The following is a 20,768-nucleotide window of genomic DNA, read 5'->3' as shown; positions in this document are numbered from 1 at the left end:
TGAGGAACCCTTGAGTTCTGGATCTTGGTCTTTTTTCTCCTTAGGCTCCAACAATTTGACTTGACTTTTCTCTCCTGCTGTTATTGAAAACAGTTCCAGTATATCTGTAGGAGAGAAGAGATTGATCACATTCCGCTGAGATATAAGCTAGGCTCTTGCTTTCCGCTGCAGGCAAAGGGATGGTATAGAGTTCCATCTCATCTCCCACGCGTGTAATTGTTAGACATGACTTTGTGAGAGAAGTAAATAATTTTTCCTTCTCTGCTGTTTTCTAAAATAACAAAATAGGCCAGGGTTTAGTCCTTTAATTGAAGCAATCACTGAGTTGTATTGTTCCATTTGTGTTTTTTTTACATTTTCATGTCACTGAAGACACCAAGAGGCATTCACTCCCCAGAAAAAATATCCTTGGGAGGACTTGCAACAAAATGACTAGCATCCAGCTCAGCCAGGTACCATGGCTGGTAGAAATACTAGAGAACAGATAGTTGTTCAAGGCCAGTCTTATGTCTCAAAATAAACAGACTGAGCGCTCTTTCTAAAGGGACTACCTAAAATACTGGTCAATGATATGGACTGATCAAACGCATTTTTATCCTGGAAAAGACCAAAGGCAGTTAAGACTTATATGCCTATCCATGGCAAATATATAAACATAGAGATGCTTAAATCAAGAGCTTGGTCCAGTTTCTTCACTTAACCTAGACAGGTTGAAGGCATCTGTTTGATTCCACGCAAAATGTTTGTAGCTTGCAGGATATTCCTCTCATTTTGCTTCATGCAATGTTATTTTATTATTTATCTCAGTTAAAATATCTATCCAGACACCCTCTGTCCGGTAATTAATTCTAGGTTCTTACACATCCTTTGCCCGTTCCCGTACCTCACCCCATTTCATGCCCAACAAGTAGAAACATTGAGGAGCTATAAAGGAGAAATTGCACATGAGGAATCGGCTCACAGGTTTAGTTCCTCAGGCAGCTCTCGTGGATTGCAGCAAAGTTTTCAGAGGTCTGTGTTTGAATCCTTCATAGCCAGTTTGAACAAAGTAATGCTTCCGCAAGGTGTTCAGCTAAAGATACTTGTTTGAGGAAGGTCTGCAGTGTACTAGAGCATGATCCAGGATGAATTCCAAGACAGAAGGGGATAGATTCACCCTAAAGGGAATGTGAAAAGCTTCCAACTGCTCATTTACCACTAGTTGTATCACATATGGGTAGTCTGGCCCTCAGACCTCAGCTGCAACATCTTTCTGTAGGAATGTCCTCCAAAAGATGATCTTATAATGGTAATATATTTTTCTTCATAAGCAGATCTACCTGTTGAGTTTTGTTGGTTTTTTAACTACTGTCTACACTGTCTGTAGGTAAGATTAAAATATCAGATTCCAGAGTAGGAAATGGGTTAATTGATGAATTCCTGACAGGCTCTTCCATCCATGGTACGTGCCATAAATAATCTTCTGAATTCAGGTAGCGTGCTACTGCAATTGAGTGAGGATGTTGTTTAATTCTCTAGTGAGTGATTTAGATCGGTGCAGTTCTGGAGTGTGGCAGTGAGACAGAGGAGCTCTGTAGATGGCTGGGAACCTCCCGGCTACCTTTGGTACTTGCAGAGAGAGACCCAATTCTGTAGGCTCACCATGGAGGAAATGTTCCGGAATGAAAGATGTCTACAAGTGGAAGTTTCTTGTGATTACATTAATTTTAACCAAAGAGAGGCATTAGTTTGACTTTGCATGTTTATCTGAACTGTTAGGCGTACTTTTCTTTGAAGTAACTTTTCTGTGTATTTTTAGCAAATGCTTCTAACAAGGTTAATAATGTGACAGTTGACAGAGGTAGTTACTGTGCATTTTCCTTTTTCCTCATGATGGTGAGTGGAAAGCAAAGTGAGGGTCGAGAGTAGGTTGCTATACAATATACAAAATTGCTGCAACAGTAAAACGTTTGTGCTGCTAGTTCACATGCTGAGGTTTGTATTACAAATGAAGTTGTAATAAAGATGTTTATTATCAAAGTGCGAGGCACATATTTTATGATGGTATTCCACTCCTAAAATTCTGGTTTGTATTATATTGAGTATAGTAGACATTGTTGCTGTTGTCTCGCAAATTTTGGTGTGGTAGAATGAAACATGCTCCCATTTTACTGAAAAATATCACATACAAATTGATTTAAAATTACTTTGTTGTTAGATACTTCGTTTGTTCTTTAAAAGAGTTTGTTTTTTTTTAAAATAAAACTATTTTTACGGATAATCTGATTGCCTAATAGTTTTAAGGGACCTATTTAATACCAAAGGTAAAGCCACCCAGAAACTGACTTGGAAATAAGGCATCGACACTTTTCTGGAGTGCAGTGGTCAAGAGTTACACCTGGAATGTAGCTACATGGTGGTCGCTGTCCGTGTCACCAAGCGAAAGGGTTAGGCACACCTAGCAGTTTCCAAAACAAATAGAAAAGGAAAAAAAAAAACCCAACAGGAGTAGCATAAAGGTTGAGTTAACAGACCTCGAGTAGCTCTTTGAGTCATAGCTCGTGTTCATGAAGAAAAGCACAAAGGCGTGTATTACTGATGTGTCTGCTATACCTGGCCTGTGAACTAATAAAAAACTTCAGTGTGCTGTAAATCCTGTAAACCTTCCAAAGCACAAAATATTCACCAAGCTACTTTGGGGTTTTCTTGTCGTAGTTCAGTGATATTTTGGAGGGTGGAAAGGACAGACTTGGAGGATAATGAGAAGATACTAAGTGTGTTTTACAGATTTTTATAGATATTTTTTTAGCAAACGGCATTGCTGTTCTTGACGTGAGACCATTGATTAGCAAGAAGTCAATTATTTTACTTGTGCAGTATAAGATAGAAATAAAGAAATCCAAATATCTTTATTTCCTTTTCCAGGATAGCGATTAGCTAAACTGGAAAGTAATAGGACAATTTAATTATTTAGCTGACTGAAATACTTAATTCTAAAAACTTACTGATCGTATTTTTTTTCTCAAATCCAAGCTTCTTAGAATAAACATGAAGCAATGCATCATTTTTCCCCTTATTGCAGACTTAACTATTGAAAGGAAAATAGTTTGTGTTTTTTAAAATGAATGCAAAGCCTGAATTGTTGGACGTTCCAGGCTACTGAATAGATGATATAGAGTTACTCTCAATGGATTTTTCTTGGGATGGGGGCCTAAGTGTCCTTATATAAGCTGTGATCCAAGTTATGATAAGAAAGGAGCCTATGGTGAGCAGTAACAATGTTCTAATGCTTCCTTGCATTCGATCAGTAGTTACCAGTTTTTAATACAACAGCCCTCACAGTACTTAGGAGCTCATAGAACATATTGTGATGTTATGTTGCTAATTTGTTTTAAAATATAAAATGTTTTAAGCTTTTTGTCAAAAGTGATAACATCATATTACAAATAAACCTTTTTGTGGTTGTAAAATTTAGCTTATAAATCATTCAAATTGAAGTGAAAAAAACACAGGTCATTGTTAATGACAGTCTATCCTACTATTAAGAATATATGTATTTTTGTAAAGGAAAAGCACTTGTAGATATTTAATCAGTCCAATATCTATGTTAATGTTTTGAAAAAAAAAAAAAGAAAACAAAATGCTGCTTAGAGAATCACTTACATATTTTTATTTTTTGTGCTCAAATGCATTTTCTGTTGATTTATGGAATGTTTATTCTGTGTGAAGCTGTATAGTTAGTACAGCTGGGCTAAACGCATTTTTTACCTTAATCAATTGTATTTGACTATGATAATACATTTGCTGTCTGATCAGAAAGCTGACTGGAAAACATAGACTGGTGGTGCTGTTTTTCATCTTTGATATTAGCTTCGTCCTGCCTTATAACATTTCTACTTCATAATAGTTATAAAAAATACACATAATTTATTTTGTCATGTTTGTGTTTTAATGGATGTTTCAGGGTATATTTGGTTATTCAGTTGTATCTTACTATACCTATAAACGTTTTTACAAAATGGTGACAAAATTTTACATACAGTATTTAAAAACCAGTTTCCCAGACGAAAAATTATGCCAGATTAGCCAAGTGCAATGCTTACTTCCCTTAAGAGGAGACCACTGCTGAGTACGTGCATGGAACATGGTTGCATCACTAAAGTGTGTGAGCATTTGTACAGATAGTACTTTTTAAATTCAGAATAAGTAATTTCTTCTTGTATTTTGCATCTACTTGAAACCTCACTCTTAACTCTATTTTGATTCAACATAGTGGATTAACACAGTTTCAGGAAAAAAAAAAAAAGTAAAGCAAATAATTGTATTAAAGTACAGTAAAGAGTGGCAACCGCATTTATTTGTAGTTATTAGTGTACATTCCAAAATCTATTTGCTTGTTTCAGTGGGATTCTACAAGGGTCTACTCCATCGGCCTGACGCTGAGTTAAGCACTTCAGCTTGACCTCAGTGGAGCTACTTTTTTTAGTTATCCTTGTGGCTACAACTTGAAATGACCCAGAGTTCCCACTTCCTCACTGAATTTCCTTTCATGGGTGGCTAATATTGTTTAAACGTGATCTTACTGTGTTAACCTTCCCATAAGTAAATAAGTTTTGCAACACTGACTGTGTACACTAGCAGAAGAATTCAGTGTTATGAGCTCAGCTGAGTAAATACTTGTGTAATTGTCAAATTGGGGGAGAATTTCACCCAGACTGTGAACACTTGTACTGGCACTATCTCGTTAATACACACGCTTCACAAAGATCTGCAAGTGACCAGGTTTTGATGGGTTTTATTATTTGAATATTGTCCAGTTTTGTAATTTTTGTTAAGAGCTAATTTCTGTATAAATTCATTGGCGGTTAACATCTCAGGGTCCACAAAGTAGCATTTCAAAAACTTAAATCCGTTTGAGCTATGAGTGCAATACCAGTATTGCAGTCTTTCTATCTTTTAAGGAACCAAATATGTTGTGTTTTGAAGTATTTTTAAAAGCACTGTAAATTTCAGCCAGTTCTACCAAAGGATGGCATTTTGGTTTTGTTGGGTTTTTTTTAATCTGTGCTAAAACCCTTGGAAGCTGAGTGTGGCTCTGGAAAAAATGAGACACCTACAACCGAGTTGGGACTAATGAGCGATTTTACAATTAGGTAAGGGAAGTGTTGCTACTGGGGGAGTTGGCAAAACCCCATGGTCCTGCCTCTTGGTGTAGCGTGAAGTGTGCCTGTTCAGAGCTGCATCTACGTTGGCAAGCAAGATTTATTTTAGAACACCAGCTCATGCAAACCCTGTAAACGGACCTTTTAGAACCTTGTGTATAAATATATCTGATATGTAATGATATTTCTAAGTGTGTAACTACCTGTATGGTTCAGTACCGGCGATGTTAAATCGAGTGCTTCACGCTAATGTCAAGAATGTTCACAGCACCTTTGTAAGAGCTGATAACAAATGGTAATTTGGTCTGACCCGTATGCTGCAAGATGCCTCTAGCCCAGTTGGATTAATTTTTTGAAAAATCTAGATGAGCAAGAAGTATAACTAATCTGCTTACTAGCACTGAATTGCTCCTTTCTCAAAGCAATAAATATATTCATGTTGTAACATCTGTTGTGCAGCCTACAATACGAGTTGTTTTGTTGCATTGTTTCTATATAATTTATTTTGTGCAATAAAAAAAATCTCTGGTTTTATCTGACTTCTCTCTAGTTTGTAATAATATTTGAATTAAAACATTTACAGGCTTTATATCTTAATCATGCAAGCATACTATCAGCTCACAGAAATGCAGAGTAGAAAATGGAATGCAGTAATATTTTGCCTTCTAGAAAAATCAGAAGGTACTTACATGGCCTAATTTTGTTCTCGTTAATGTCATAGAGTGTGTTATCATTAATTTGCATGGGTGCAACGCCTGCCTAACACTAAACTGTCTTAGGGTCACTCAGTGGAAAAAAAACCCCAAACTTTACATAATGCTTCTATATTCTTTATCAATCAGAAACTGAAACGCATTTAAGTGCAAAATTCTGCTCCTAAGTAGGGAGCAATGTTTCCTCAAGCAAGATTTCCATTAAAAATATTGGTGATTAAATTATTTTAAAGAATTACTCTGCTTCAGGTAGCTAAAAAGAGAATCGTTGTGGTTAAAAAAACAACATGCATAGGACCAGTAACATGCCTGAGCAGTCATAAACCCGGATTATGTTTTACTGAAGGAGGAAGATGGGTGGTATACAAACAGCTATGAATTTCCCCGTTAGAACTGTGATTCAAATTGCTTTCTATCCTGATTATTTTTTTCTCTTTTATTCTAGAGGAGAATATGCTATGCAACATCATTATAGGCAAGAGTAATGTTTTTCAAAAGAAAAGTGATTTAGTAATCTAGTTTTCATTAAAGAAACAGAAATTTGCTGGCAGTATGTAATATGAGCACCTCGTTCCAGTGGCAGACTTCCAACGTCTTCATTTGGAAAGAAGACTGCTGCATTCATAATTCATAAAAGCATTGGCATCTCTCCCATTAAACTAACACAGGAAGAAAAAACATTCTTATATTCAAAAACACTCTGTCCATCTTTTCTAAACTATTTATAGGTGAAGTTCTGTCCTTTCCTGCAGTACGCAAATAACTACAGTAAGTGCATTTATAGATATGGAAAATAATTACAATAACGAACCTATTCTTAAGAGAAGCTGTACTTAATACCAGTTTTGGAGACACTTTTAATTCATTGGATTTCATTTCATCCTTTGCTGACTGAAGGTGCACATCTACGTGTCAGTGCCCCTGCAGACTTCCAGTCCTGTTGCCAGTAGCCTCTACAGATTTGAATGTTCTAGTACATCTGTGGAGCTTGCAGAGCTTATTACTAACCCGTATTCTTCCTTTAATTTGTCTGTCCGCTTCTTTCTCAAAGTGGTATGATTTTGTCTTTACTGCTTTCTAAAAAGTGTTTTATTCCCATGCTCTTCCTTCTAAACTATTAAAATGATGCAGACATAAAAAGACAGCTCTGTATGCTCATCTTGTCCTTATGCTGCACCCAACACAAAGATTTCTGAAGATCTTAAAAAGTGGGCTGAGGAAGTTAGCTGCTGTTCCTGCGCTTTGCTAGTATATGATGTTGAATGTGTAAACCACCTTATTACTCATTAAGAACTCCCAGCAGAAAAATGGCTTTGAACAGCAGATCTAATGGTCTCTTCTGAGACATAATGCATGACTCATGTTAAGAAATAAATTATTTATTTGTGATATGAGAGGCTACTTGCCTAATTCCACAGGACTCACAAAATCCAATGCAGTAACTTGAGTCTGGTTCATGTGAACAATTTGACTGTCACCTGCCTTGATGTGAAAGAATTTTATCATTGCAAAAAATGGCACTTGTTCTAGTGTACAGAAGTGCAAGCGTAGCTGAAAATAATGGATTTCCTACCATTTATCGTAAAACCTACTATATAGAATTGGGGATAGACTATGTCTCAAGTTTTATGCTGCATATGTTAAATAGCTCCATAGATTTTCTATGGTACAGCATCCAGAATTGGCATTCAAAGTTCTGGAATGTATTTGAATCCATTAAAAAGGAAAAGGAAAGGGATGTACTCCCAATGGGTACTCTTTGGAAGCAAAGAGCATCCAGAACAGCACCTGTATTTTTGTATGTATTCTTCCTTCATCTCCAGTGTTGATTGCATTATAATGTTAAACAGCAATTTCACAGACTTTGTCTAGACTCTTTCTCTTTCTGCAAACATTCAGCTCAGATTGTTGTCTCTGGTAATGAAAATCCCTGGAACAAGAGAGGAAAAAAAAGGCACGTATCTCTACTGGTAAATATTTCTGTAACTTGCAGCAGTCAACCTACCCCTCTTTTCATGTTCTGCTGATTGCCAGTATCTGTCTTCTTAGACTGAAAAGGAGCTTCCAGAGTACCTTAGAAATAAATGGAATAACATTGCTAGTCTGCTTCAGGTAAGAAATATGTAACTTGTTTTTCAATTTTTGAATAATTGCTGTTTTGAAGAGCTCTCTGGCTAATACTCTGAGAGGACGAATGTGCGTGTTCAGAGCATTACCCATCTTATCTGACTTTTTTTTATTTATTAACAGACATGTAAAATCAAAAATGTTTGGTCATTGTTACAGGCTAGCGGAAATTTGTGTTAATACAAGAATAAATAAATAAATAATGCTATAGCTTATTTAGAGAATCTAGTTACACTATGAAGGATGAAATCTGCACTGTTCCTGTTTTCAACCAAAGGCTGCTATAATCTCATTTTCTATACTTGCTGTGAAAACCACAAGGAATTGTGTTGCAACATGATAACACCATGAAACCAAAGATGTTTTGTTGTAGATGCTTGATCCAAAAAACAGGCACGTGCTTAAAAAGTACTTGTGCAACATGCAACACGTAGACACAGGATTTCAGTGTGAATTGAATATTGAGGCCCCATCCCTGGAGGTGTTCAAGGCCAGGCTGGACGTGGCCTTGGGCAACCTGGTCCCTGTCCATGGCAGGGGGGTTGGAACTATGTGATCTTCAAGGTCCCTTCCAACCTAAACCATTCTATGATTCTATTTTAGTGATGCTATTGCAGAAATGTTAATTGTTCTACTGGTAGCATGTTCTCCATTTGTTTTACAGATTGTATCTAAAACAAGAAAATCACCTGGAAAATAGAAGCGTACTATGTCAAAGGAATCCAAAGTGCTTTGTAGGTTATGTATTTAAAACATACACATGCAGGAGTGACTTTGCCATGGCAACGTGGCCATAGGTGAAAGCAGAATAGAGAAACTTAGCACAAGAAAGTAATGCTACATTCAGCTGCAACTGCAAGATAAGTTTTCAAGGTAACAGTAATGTGAAATCAGAATTCACACTGAAATCTGTTGAGGTCCGTCCCCTGGCTTGGGAGAAGAGTGCCCAGAAAAACCCTGCCAGTGACTGGGCGCTGAGCTGCTTGCCATCTGCATTCAGCCTCCAAACACTCCTATTTCTGCCGGCAGCTCCTGGCCAAGACCTATTCTATGGTGAACAAATTCTCAGGCGTAAAAAAATTCTTTCATCAGGAAACAGAGTATTATGCTTTATCACTATGAGTGTTGATAGAAGTTAATTTCCCAACACAGGGAAACTGCAGTAATCACTGCTTAAAGAAGTTGAAGAGAAGCTAAATTCTGTTCAGTTCCTCCTAGGATCTGCTGGATTTTGAGAAGGGGACGGATGTGGTAGGAGAGACTAGTTGTCTTTCCAAGGAGCGGGCTGTGTATTAATTTTCTTTATTCTCATGTCGTCTACTGCTGGTCCCAGGATGAGACCGGCTAAAGCCAAAGTTGAATAGCCTGTAAGAAATTCAGTCTTCATCTCTGGTAGTTCTCAGCTCTCTCAATTGCACAACAGCAGGTGGGGCCAAGAACTTCACAGAATTCACAGAATTCACAGAATTGTTAGGGTTGGAAGGGACCTCTGGAGATCATCTAGTCCAACCCTCCTGCCAGAGCAGGGTCACCTACAGCACGTTACACAGGACAGCGTCCAGGCGGGTTTTGAATGTCTCCAGAGTGGGAGACTCCACCACCTCTCTGGGCAGCCTGGCGTAAAAAAATTCTTTCATCAGGAAACAGAGTATTATGCTTTATCACTATGAGTGTTGATAGAAGTTAATTTCCCAACACAGGGAAACTGCAGTAATCACTGCTTAAAGAAGTTGAAGAGAAGCTAAATTCTGTTCAGTTCCTCCTAGGATCTGCTGGATTTTGAGAAGGGGACGGATGTGGTAGGAGAGACTAGTTGTCTTTCCAAGGAGCGGGCTGTGTATTAATTTTCTTTATTCTGATGTCATCTACTGCTGGTCCCAGGATGAGACCGGCTAAAGCCAAAGTTGAATAGCCTGTAAGAAATTCAGTCTTCATCTCTGGTAGTTCTCAGCTCTCTCAATTGCACAACAGCAGATGGGGCCAAGAACTTCCAAAGCTGTAGCATCGCAGATAGCACCCTGCGGAGGAAATTGCTCAGCATGCCAACAGAGGGGAGTACCAGGCAGCCACCCCACAGGGCAGCGATGAGGCCACCAGTTGAGCACAAGTACCGCAGCTGCATTGGCACAGCACTGTTCCAGCCATTAGCGGCTCTGGGCAGTGGGTGTGGAAACTGGCAGCAGATAGGCAGTGGCTGTGGGGTTTGATCTGAGGAACCAGCACGCGTCCTTGCTGGCCAGGCTACCTTTACACCACGCCTCATTGTATACAGTACGGTTGCCTATGGGCTATAGTTAAAAAACTGTATTTCCAAGTATATTACCTTTCACCAACAAATATGGTTTTAATATCGTCCACCTTCTTAACTGCTGCCAAGCCGTGCCTTGGGTTAAAAAAGGTGACCCACAGGTATAACTATGTTTCTTAAATGTCCTCACATTTTGCTACTAGGAAGCTTAGACTTAATTCCAGCTACTGTTGGCGTTGAGTTATGAAAGAATTTGGCCTCGCAAAAAGTAGAAGGGCATCCTAGAGCCTTACCATAGAATCACAGACAGAAAAAAAAAGGTGTCCTAGCTATGGCAGAAGATAGGAGGCTTTTTGGTGTGGCCGTCAGCCTAAGACTGAGGCTGCGAAACCCAGTGCAAGACTCAGTCTGTGGATTCACAGGTTTCTTGTTGCTAAATACTTTGGGAGCACAGGTCTTGGGAAAGGAAAGCCACCTGTTGTGAAGCAGATTTTTTGTCTGGTCTGCTTTTATTTGCCTACAAGCAACCACTGGAATAAGAATATTTATTTGGGAATGGTAGCAGTGGAAAATAATGCGGTAAGGAGTGCACAGTTGTGAATATGAATAAAACATTTCTGTGAGAAAGTAAGCACTAGATAGTGCTTTATACTATTAATAGCTTCTAAGAAAAGATACCGTGTCCCAAGAGCAAAAGCATAGTGGGTCGTAGTCTGCTGCTAAGGGAACTTATCTAAATGTAGTCCACACAGAGGCTTATGATCGTTTCCATTTACTCTGTGAGTCAAATGTGTTTTCTTCCACTTCAGTACAGGATTAATTATACACATCTCTAAAAGCCTACAGGTACAAGCACCTCTAATGCAGCAGACCACAAGGCACATATACATTTCTAATTTGAGGAGCTGGAGCTGAACTGAATCTGTATCTCTTCATGCATCAGTAATGTTTAGAAAAGGAGGAGAAATCCTGCTTTGGTGAGTGATGACCCGTGAAGGTTGCATTAAGGATGCTCAAAGTGTCATGGATCCCTTCCAAGCAGCACTTCAGATGCTCTAGTTGTGCTGCTACAAAATTCACAAAGAGAGGCAGCGAGAAGACTTTCCCTGACTTCCATGAATATGTGAGCGAGCCAGCAATGCCCAGGTGCTGAAGGGATTCTGAGTTAGAACGGGGAGCGGCAGCACAGCACACAGCTGATTGCGATCAGCAGAGCAGTGTGGATGTATGCAGGGACCAGGTTCCAGAGTGGGACACAGAGAAAGCAGAGGTGTCCGTCCCAAGGAATGGGAGGAAGAGTTTCCTCCGTGGCTCTCCAGAATCACATGGATCAAGGCTTGTTTAGCTTTGACCCACACACAGTGCTTTTGTCAAGGGTGGAATGCATATGGAGAGTCGGTGCTTTGCCTTCGAAGAAAAATTACTTTTTGACAATTTCCCAAAAGCCCCAGGCATTTTTTTTCTAAAGCTGACAGTAGAACCCGATACTGGAAAACTGGATTTTGAACTGTAAATAATACCTTTACAGTGGTTAGGCAAAACCTAAGCTTAAATGCAGGAGACAGTTGCTGTAGATCAGCTGTGATAGCTGGGGAGGAGGTGTAGAGAGTTATCTTAAGGTTTGGAAACCCCATCTGTGTGCAGTTTGTCATCAGCCCTGACCTTTAGGAGCTTGGTGTTAGTTAAATAGAGCAACTCCATACTGGGGCTGGATGAGACACCAAACACCACTCGGCAGCTCTCACGTGTGGTAAAGATTTCTAAAAACATCGTTAATCTCCAGGATCTATTACTTTCAACAGGTAATGCAGCTGGACTCTTCTAATAGCATTTATGCCAGGCAGTTATGTAGAAAAACTAAGGGATACTGATACTGATACTCTGCTGATACTCTGCTGCCTTGCAACAAGCAGAACAAAGAGAGCAAAGCAGTTACTCATCTTCAGGAGCTGTTGGTAGGAATGTGCTGGACTTCCATGTTTTAAGCTCATTGTATATGATACGTGTCACAGATACTTGTTTAAATTGCAGAAGCATTTTGCTCACCATCTTTTGTTACCCATTCAGTTCAAACAGCCAATGGGCTTGTGAAGCCATGAGCTTTTGCCATTAATTTTACCAGCAGCAGTGACTATTCTGTTTGCTCTCAGCACCAAAAGTCCCATCGGAGAAGCCAGTTGTGTTCTGTTACCAGTTTCCATTCTTTTAGGTTGGATCTCCTACCAAATCAGGTGCTGACTTATCAGATCTTCTTACAGAATATTTTCCTCTGTTTGTCATTAAAACGTCTTTGTCCTTTTAATAGCAACAGCTCTGCTTGAAATTACAGTGGTTAATTTCTTTGCAACCAGCTCTCCCAGTGGGGGTTGTGTCAGCAGGATGGAAATTGCTGCTAAACCAGCAGTCACTGGTCGGGGCAGTTGCTAAGGGCTGCACGCGAAGCTGTCTTAGTCCTCAACCTCTCCTTCCTTATTAGCACCACACCAAAGCATGGGGCACCCTCCCCAGGCTGCCCCTGCTCTGGAAAACTCCCATCCCACCCATGAGAGGTGGCACCAACCCACAGGGGGTTCCCAGGGCAGCAGCATCCCCCACCTGGCCCTGACTCACAAGGGAGAGTTCAGTGGTTTGTCCCCCTCTGCCTTTCAGTCCAGAAGATTCCCAGGAGATAAACCCCTGGGAGACAGGCCAATTTTGTCTCTTAAATGGTAACACCATAAATAGTGCCCTGCAGTGCCCATGGTAGTGGGACCCCCGATGTCGTAGAGACAGGAGTTATTTTAGGCATGTGAACAGATCAATTCCACGAGTGCCCTGGTTAGCCACACTTGGGTAAGAATGCATTATTTTCTTTTTCTCCTGGTAAACACATAGCAGGTAGATAGATCAGTTGATCTTTTCATTCTCTTTCCTGCTATCATTCACAGTGTTTTTTTCTTCATTTTAGCTTCATAGCATAGGCTTGCAATTGATGGTCCCAGTTCCTTCACACCTCTCATGTTATGCTCTACACAGAATCATAGAATTGTCTATGTTGGAAGGGACCTTGAAGATCATCAAGTCCAACCATCAACTTAACACTGCCAAAAACCCCACTAAGCCATGTCCCTAAGCACTTCGTCTACCTGTCTTTTAAATATCTCCAGGGACGGCGATTCCACCACGTGGTGCACGGATGGACGCTCTGCATTGGTATTGCATTTCTGAGTCATTTCATGATGTTTGTTTTGCCCATGAAATCCCCTTCTCCATAACCCAGTGCTTTTCCTTGTTTGTTTTTTTTTTCCCTGTGCTCCTGCCTCTGTGGAGACCCGCTTCAAGGTTAACAACCTTCCTTCGTATTCTTGATTTTTCTTTTTAATCATTAAATTTAAACCTTCATTTTTCTGTCTTCTTCCAAACTTTCTCTAAGGCCAGCTCGCGCACTCACTGAATCCTGCTTAAGGGTGCCAGTGCCCCTTCCACCCAAGTGTGACTCCCAAGGAAATTCAAACTGGGGCCAACTTCTGTGCTGCCCTTGCCAACATGTTAGGATTGGGGAGATTGCATGTGGCAAAAATTTGGACAAGGTGAAACCATTCTGGAGGAGAACCTAATTCTAAGCTTTCTTAGTTTAAGTCTGGCCTTGCTCCACAAACACCATGTTCGCATAAAGCAGATTAGATTAAATCCCAAGATCCTTTTTTTAGTACACACAATATTGCACCTCATTTTTCTTATTGCAAACAAGAGAGATGTAAAAATAGTGTCGTTGTGTATTTTCCTCTTGTGATTAATACTATTGTGTGTTACTTGCCACAGGTTGTAGGTCTGCAAAAATAGACCCTGCTCAAGGAGTTTTGAGGGTCTCCACGTGGCATCCACACATAAGCTGAAGTAATGCAGCTGCAGGATTTCCTCGGAATCTCCAGGTAAGTCTTTGCTTCTTTCCAGTGTGGACCTCCTCCTGGGGTGAAACAAGGCAGTGAGACGAGTTCCTCTGTCCCACTGGGCCGGTTTCAGAACTGCGGTAATTTGTGCTGTACACAGGGGACACCTAGTCAGGTTCAATGTCAGCTTTGAATTTGTTTCAACAAGAAAACACTACTTATAGCAGAAGTGGGTTGACTGTAAACATAGTGAGAATGGACCAGAGCTCATCACTGCTGTTTATTAATCTTTCAGTTGGCTAATTAAAGCAGCAGAAGATGGTCTTGCTCTCTGCATTGCTTCCTAGTATAGATAAAGTATTAATTTCAACCTTAGCTGCAGGAGGACATTGGCAAGAGATGTTTGGATCTGAGTAGGTTTCCGGCTTTGTTTTAATCTGTTTCTGAACATCTGCTGGGGTGGGTGGCTGCTTCAGGGGGGAGGGAAAATTAACTTTATTGATTGAGTAATTTCCTTTATGAAGGATCTGAAGGGGATGGCTGCCTGCAGAAATAATATTTGTTAAATGGCCATATTTGGAAAATGAGTCAGTGAGAAAATAGCATGCAAATCCCCCAGCTTATCTCCAGCAGGGAAAGAACAGAGACGTGCTAAGAAAGGGGGAGAGATGCTGACTTGGAGATGCCAAGCTTAAATGACCCTAACAGGAATCTTGTTTAATTTTGAACTGAAAAATCAATCAGGAACATTTTGGAACTGGCTATTTCAAATGCTAGAACTTTTTCCTAATGAAAAACTTGCAATGAAATAATTGTCCATCTGCAAAATATTTTTACATTCACAAACATCCACTTACGCTGGGTATGTACGATTTTATCTACCTTCACCCACCTTTTCTAGAAAAATGACTTAATGGAGAACACAATGATGCATTTAAGGTATGAATAATAAAGGAAAGGGAAAAGAAACATCTTTGTGTTGTATGAACTACAATGGCACAATACACAAGGCTGGCAAGACCCAAAAAAATTAAAATAAAATACCTTTCAGACAAATCCTTGGGTTTCAGACAGCTAGGCAGCAGCCCATCTAATTAGCCACAGTCACCATCTCTTTAGCAGCTTTGTCACCGCTGACCTTTCTCATTCACTGTGAGTCTTTGTAGAGGACATTTCCCATAGTCTTTTCTCCTGGCAGCTGGCTCTTGAAACCCAGGAGCAAATGGAAACAGTTTCTACCTTCTACCAGTGTCTTGGGTCTCGTTTTCTCTTGTGTTCCTGAAGAGATGCCGCAGCCTGGCCTGGCTTTGTGTCGGTGTGGGCTTGGGGTGATGGCTAGGCAAGTGGTGATGCTGGTTATTTAGAAACCTGTGGAGAGGGGAGCGGTGGAAGGGGAGAGGAGACCGGCAGCAATGTGGTCAGAAATGCAAAGTTACATTATTGCTTTTGTCCTTAGCCCTGGGACCGGGGTGGGAAATGGTAGATGAAACAGTATGAAATCCGATATTTACTAAGTAAGCTTTTAAAACGCCTGCATTAGTCTGGGAAGACGCCCCTGGGACAGAATAGCTGGGCACCGATGAAGCTGAAACGTCCCCTGCCAGGGCTAAACCCGACACGGCTCGGCACCAGCGCGGGGTTCGCGCTGAGACGCTGTGGGGCCGAGCAGCCGCCCTGGGAGCGCTGTGGGGACCACTGCACTCAGGAGTGCCGCGTCCCAGGGAGCTCCTGGGGCCACCCGAGCAGCTGGGAAAGCCTTTGAGGCCCCGGGCTGGAAGGTATAAAAGGTTTACAACAGTGTCACTTGTTATCACTGCAAGTCCCTCCCCACCTCGCTGTGTGGTGTAGACATCTCTAACATTGGTAATACTCCTCTTTTGAAAAAGCACGAAGCGAGCAAAGTGAGCCCTCCACAGACCTGGGGCTTTGCAGGGCAAACACGCGGCACCAGGAGGGACGGGGGGTCCGGCTGTGCCCCAGTGTCAGCACGTGCCCACCTCTTCTCTCTCGGCACTGCCAGGCACCGCTTTGCCTCACGTCCGTGCTCCTCTCCATGAAACTGCTGTGCATTCCGGAGACAGTGGAACACAGTCTTTTAAAAATACTTTGATTTAACATCGTCTGATACCAACATTGTTTTCTTTCCCCACGGATGCCAGAAAAAAACACATACTGCATTAAAGCAAATTAAAAACTCCCGAGTCTCATCCGTGATGAGGAGTGTTTTCCAGCCCACCTGAAAACTCTTATCGCCGGAGTGGTTTTGCTGTATAATTTTTCAAAGGTGTAAGTTCCAAATGTTATTACAGGAAACTGGTTGATCAAAGTGGTGTTGAAGTGTAGTGCTGCAAATATGCCCAACAAAGGGAGGATTGCGAGGTGTGAGACGTGCACAAAGCAAGATGCAACACAGCAAACTATAGCGGGGCACATGCGGGATGGCCCTTCGTTAGGGGACGGTGTTGTCACAAAGACAACACCTTTGAAAAATATGACTCCCTACATGTCAGAGGGCATTAGCTCTGGCCAGTGAGGGTTTTGGCAACTCTTAAAAACATTATCCTTCTAAGAATAATATTTAAACCCTCTATTTACAGTAAGGTTTGTGTTCTGGCCCCGGACTGCAGAGCGTTGTTATCCTTGTTCTCTTTGCTTTAATAAAGAGGGATGTATTGCCCTCATGTCCCAGTGAAATAGGAATTAGGTTATTTCCTTCTAACTGAAGCTTCCTCTGTGTCTTAACTGGATGTATTCTAATTCACCTTGTGAGTTTGGGGAAGAGGAACATGCTGTGCAGAGAACCCCACCCAGTCTTGATCGTGTAGGAGGTCTGATGAGTGGGCTGATGAGGTTGTTCCATGAGCTCCCTTGATCTGCCCTGAAGCCCCCATTTCTGTATCCATCAGCTTGCAGAAAAGAAAAAAGGTAAAGTGTTGCATAAAAAGTTTGCACAGTACTTACAGATGGATGAAGATCTGCGCTATTGTATGTAACCTAACACAATTATTTAAATAGCCAGCACTTTTAGAAATTCCTAAAGTCTTCTTTCCCCAAAGCAGCATATTCAGAATTTGAAGTAGGTGTTGGTAGTGCCTTTTTTATTCTAGCTCCATTACCTTGGGCTGCACCCTTTCTATTAGGTGCTAGCTATATACTAGCTAGCTCCTGCACTGGGGGTGTCTTGGGAAGTCAGGCAGGTACCAGTTCTATTCACTCTTCCAAAATGACAAACGTTCATCTGCTTTGGCATTGGATTTGGAGTAGAGCATCAAGCCAGGTATGCTAATATGAAGAACAACAACCAACCCTGCATTTCTCATAGTAGATTTACTTCAGCTTTGTACAGACTTCAACAGGGGCACAAGTGACTCTTGTTCAGTTGACCCCAACCAGTTCCAAACACAAGAATTAAAATCCCCCCTTTAAAAAAAACCACCACTGTAATGTCTTTCATCCTGCACACTGGTGTATTTGGGCTTAATTCCAGTAGGAAGACCAGCTGTATTTTTTTTTTTTTTTAAACAAGTGCAACTATTGATAAATAGATTAATTCAGCGGTGAGGGGGGGGCTGAGGAGGAGGCTGAGCATATGACAGAGAAGAAGAGAGCTAAGGGGGGGTGGCCTTGTTTATCCTGGAGCAGAAAGGGTTGGGAGGATCCTGCATTCTTCTGAACACTGAAAAGGGGTGTTAGAGGGTTAAAAGAGGTAATTTCAGTAAACAGGAACTTCATTAAATACCAAAATTCTTCGTAGGCAGAGGAAGAGGGACTGGCACGTAGGTTACAGAGTACTGAGAATTAGCATATGCTCGCGTACTGGTAATACCTGCTCACTGCTAGAAGAAAGCCAGCTTATGCAATGTTCATCACATATTGTCTGAGAAGTTAATATCTGGGGTTTTCAGCATTCTTACAATTTCTGAACATGTATTGCGGCCTCAGAGTCGCCGTCCTGACAGTGGGTGGGAAAAAATAAAAAGCTTCAAGTTAGAAGCCTCAGTTTCATGGGAATTGTAAATGTCTCAACGAATTTCAGTGGATCTTTAAGCAAGCAAAATGAGAGACTACTCCAATGCCTCTGTGTAATCAATTTCAACATTTATGACTCAGACTATGAAACATGCAATGCTGAATTATTCACTCTGGGCCAAGAAGAAAAATAAGGCAGCATATCTTACCATACTGTGAAGTATTATTACAGGACAGCAGTAGCATGTTGAACTTCTAAAAATCCTGTTAGTGTAAATGAACTGAAAAGTAGCAAAACAAACAGGCTTGGCTTTTAGACATATGCAATTTAATTTCACAGATTTTTTTTTTTTTTAATTGCACTTTTTTTTCAAGGCACAGGAAAAGCTGAAGTGAGAACACGTATATTTGTGTATTGAACCCATGTGATGTAACATGGTAACTGTTATTTCAGTTCGTTTTGATCTTTTGCCCGCAGTACAGTAGGGCGTAAAGGCCTGGCAGGGTCACAGCCTCTCCAGCCCCCAGGCCTTTGCTATGGACGCCTGGAGCGGTCATCATTTGACACCTTCACAGTAGTCTATAAAACTCATGATCTAAGTCTAGCTGGTGAGTATCTGTTGGCATTTTTTCAGGAAGATCATGCCCTGAGACAGTCTTTTTGCAGTTTGACTGGCTCTCAGTAAGCCAGGCCTCATACTAACACGTTGCTTGAAAAGAAGTTATAAGGGAAAAACACTTTTCAGCCAAAAAAAATAACCAGCCAAAAAATACCCCCCATGGCAGGGGGGTTGGAGCTAGATGATCTTTAAGGTCCTCTCCAACCCAACCCAAACCATCCTATGATTCTATAAATCAAGTATATGATCATTTCACCTGAACTGTAAGGTCAGTGTAGGGCTTGTACTATTGGCTCAATCCCGAATGCATCATTATTACCATACCAATTTTTAGACAAAATCACAAATATTTTTTTCCCTAACATTTCAGATGAGCAGTCAGAAAGCCTGAGAAGAGGGTCATGCAAAGTCTATATGCTCAGCAAGAAGTTGCCTGGATAATGACCTGAGTGAAATGTCCTATTACGGGCTTCAAGCTTCAGGGAGAAGCCTTCCTGCAGAAGCTTGGTCCTGGCTCTGCCTTGGGGACGGTTCCAAGGTCCATTCCTTCAAGGAGCAGGATATGGCTTGCTGGGTGTGTCAGATGTGCACCTTAAAGCAGGGGATTTACATTTGGTCCCCTTCTCAACCTAAGAGAACTCAAATCCACAAGTCCTATTTTCAAGGCAACTGCTTATCCTGGAAGAACACCCTTCCCCTCTCCTTTTGAATGTGTGCCACCAAGCCAAAATTAATTAAAAGGAGAGAAAGCATGAATGTAGAGAAACAAAAAAGCTGCAGGACTGTAGGGTAGTGCTTAGGGCACTCATGAGGAAGATGGGTGTTGTGAGCTGTGGTTCCTGCCCACAAGATGAGTTATGTTTGGCAATTGAAAAGTAATATACGCAAGCATTTCTGGCAGCAGAGAGAGTAACCAGGACTCCCTGCCTGCACTGGAGTGCCCTGAGTATGGTGCTTCTCTGAATAGTCTCAGCGCTTCAGCTGGTGGCATGGGGAGTGTTCCCTCACATCATGACAAAGACATCCTGCTCAGGATCACAGCTTTCTTGCCCACAGACAGATGTTAAGCATCAGACAGATAATGAATTAAGAGGACCCCACCTCATCCTCTGTTCTACAAGAAGACAGGAGCCACCATGGTATCTGTCTGCATCTCTGAGACTCTGAAACGATCTGTACACTATGACCAAGTGATTCCTGCCACCCGGCTGAGCTCAAGCCCTGTCTCTGAGTGTAGCTCAGGCTGAAGCAGAGCTGGATGCTCAGCTCCTCTGCTCCATCTGAGCAGAGACACTTCTGGATATATAAAGTGGTGCAGCGCAGGGCACCTGGGCATTGTGAAGTGGAAAAAGTAGATATCTGTCAAATTGAGTTTTCTCCAGTGCGAGGAGGCAGCCAAGCAAAGACAGTCTGGGATCAGGTACTTGAGTCCTGCACAAGTCCTTGTTGATGTTGCCTTGTACCCTTTTTTGTCTGGGGTTTGTTGGGGTGTTTTTTTCCGCTCAGATAGTCTGAATTCCCTCGTCGCAAGGACCATATCGGGTCTCTGAAAGGATGAGCATTTCAAGGAGTTGGGTATTATTTGTGCAACTAAGCACAAGGAATGCCCTCCAGTATAAGGAAAGTCTAGTTTTAAACCTGCTTCCAATTTCTCCGTGAGTCTAAAGGTTGTCTGTTCAAGAAGCTTCTGATGACAGTGCTGTTCATTATAGTACTTAGTGATACTACCTGCTTTTGAGGATGTATACGTTTGGCTGTAATGACTTTTTAGTCTGGACATGCTCAGCCAGGGCATGTTACTGGAAGAGGGATCAGCATTGGCTCGCTCCTGCTGCGTTGGCAGGCATTCCCCGTCACTGATGTCTGTTTTCTTTGCCGCTGGAGCCAGAGAGAGGAGGCTGAAATGAAAGTTAGGATTGGCAAGGAAAGAGCGAGGTGTAAAAACGTGAATCTCGGCATTATAATCACAACTATGGTTATAATTAGAGATACGACAAAGATAAAATATGCAGCATGCCTGAGGGACCTGTATATCCAACTGCTCCTGGATTGCTATCTGACAAGTTAATTAACCACAACAA

This window comes from Charadrius vociferus, unplaced genomic scaffold (assembly GCF_000708025.1).
Source record: "Charadrius vociferus isolate BGI_N301 unplaced genomic scaffold, ASM70802v2 scaffold436, whole genome shotgun sequence".
Classification (NCBI taxonomy): Eukaryota; Metazoa; Chordata; class Aves; order Charadriiformes; family Charadriidae; genus Charadrius; species Charadrius vociferus.
Note: the sequence above shows the minus strand (reverse complement) of the source record.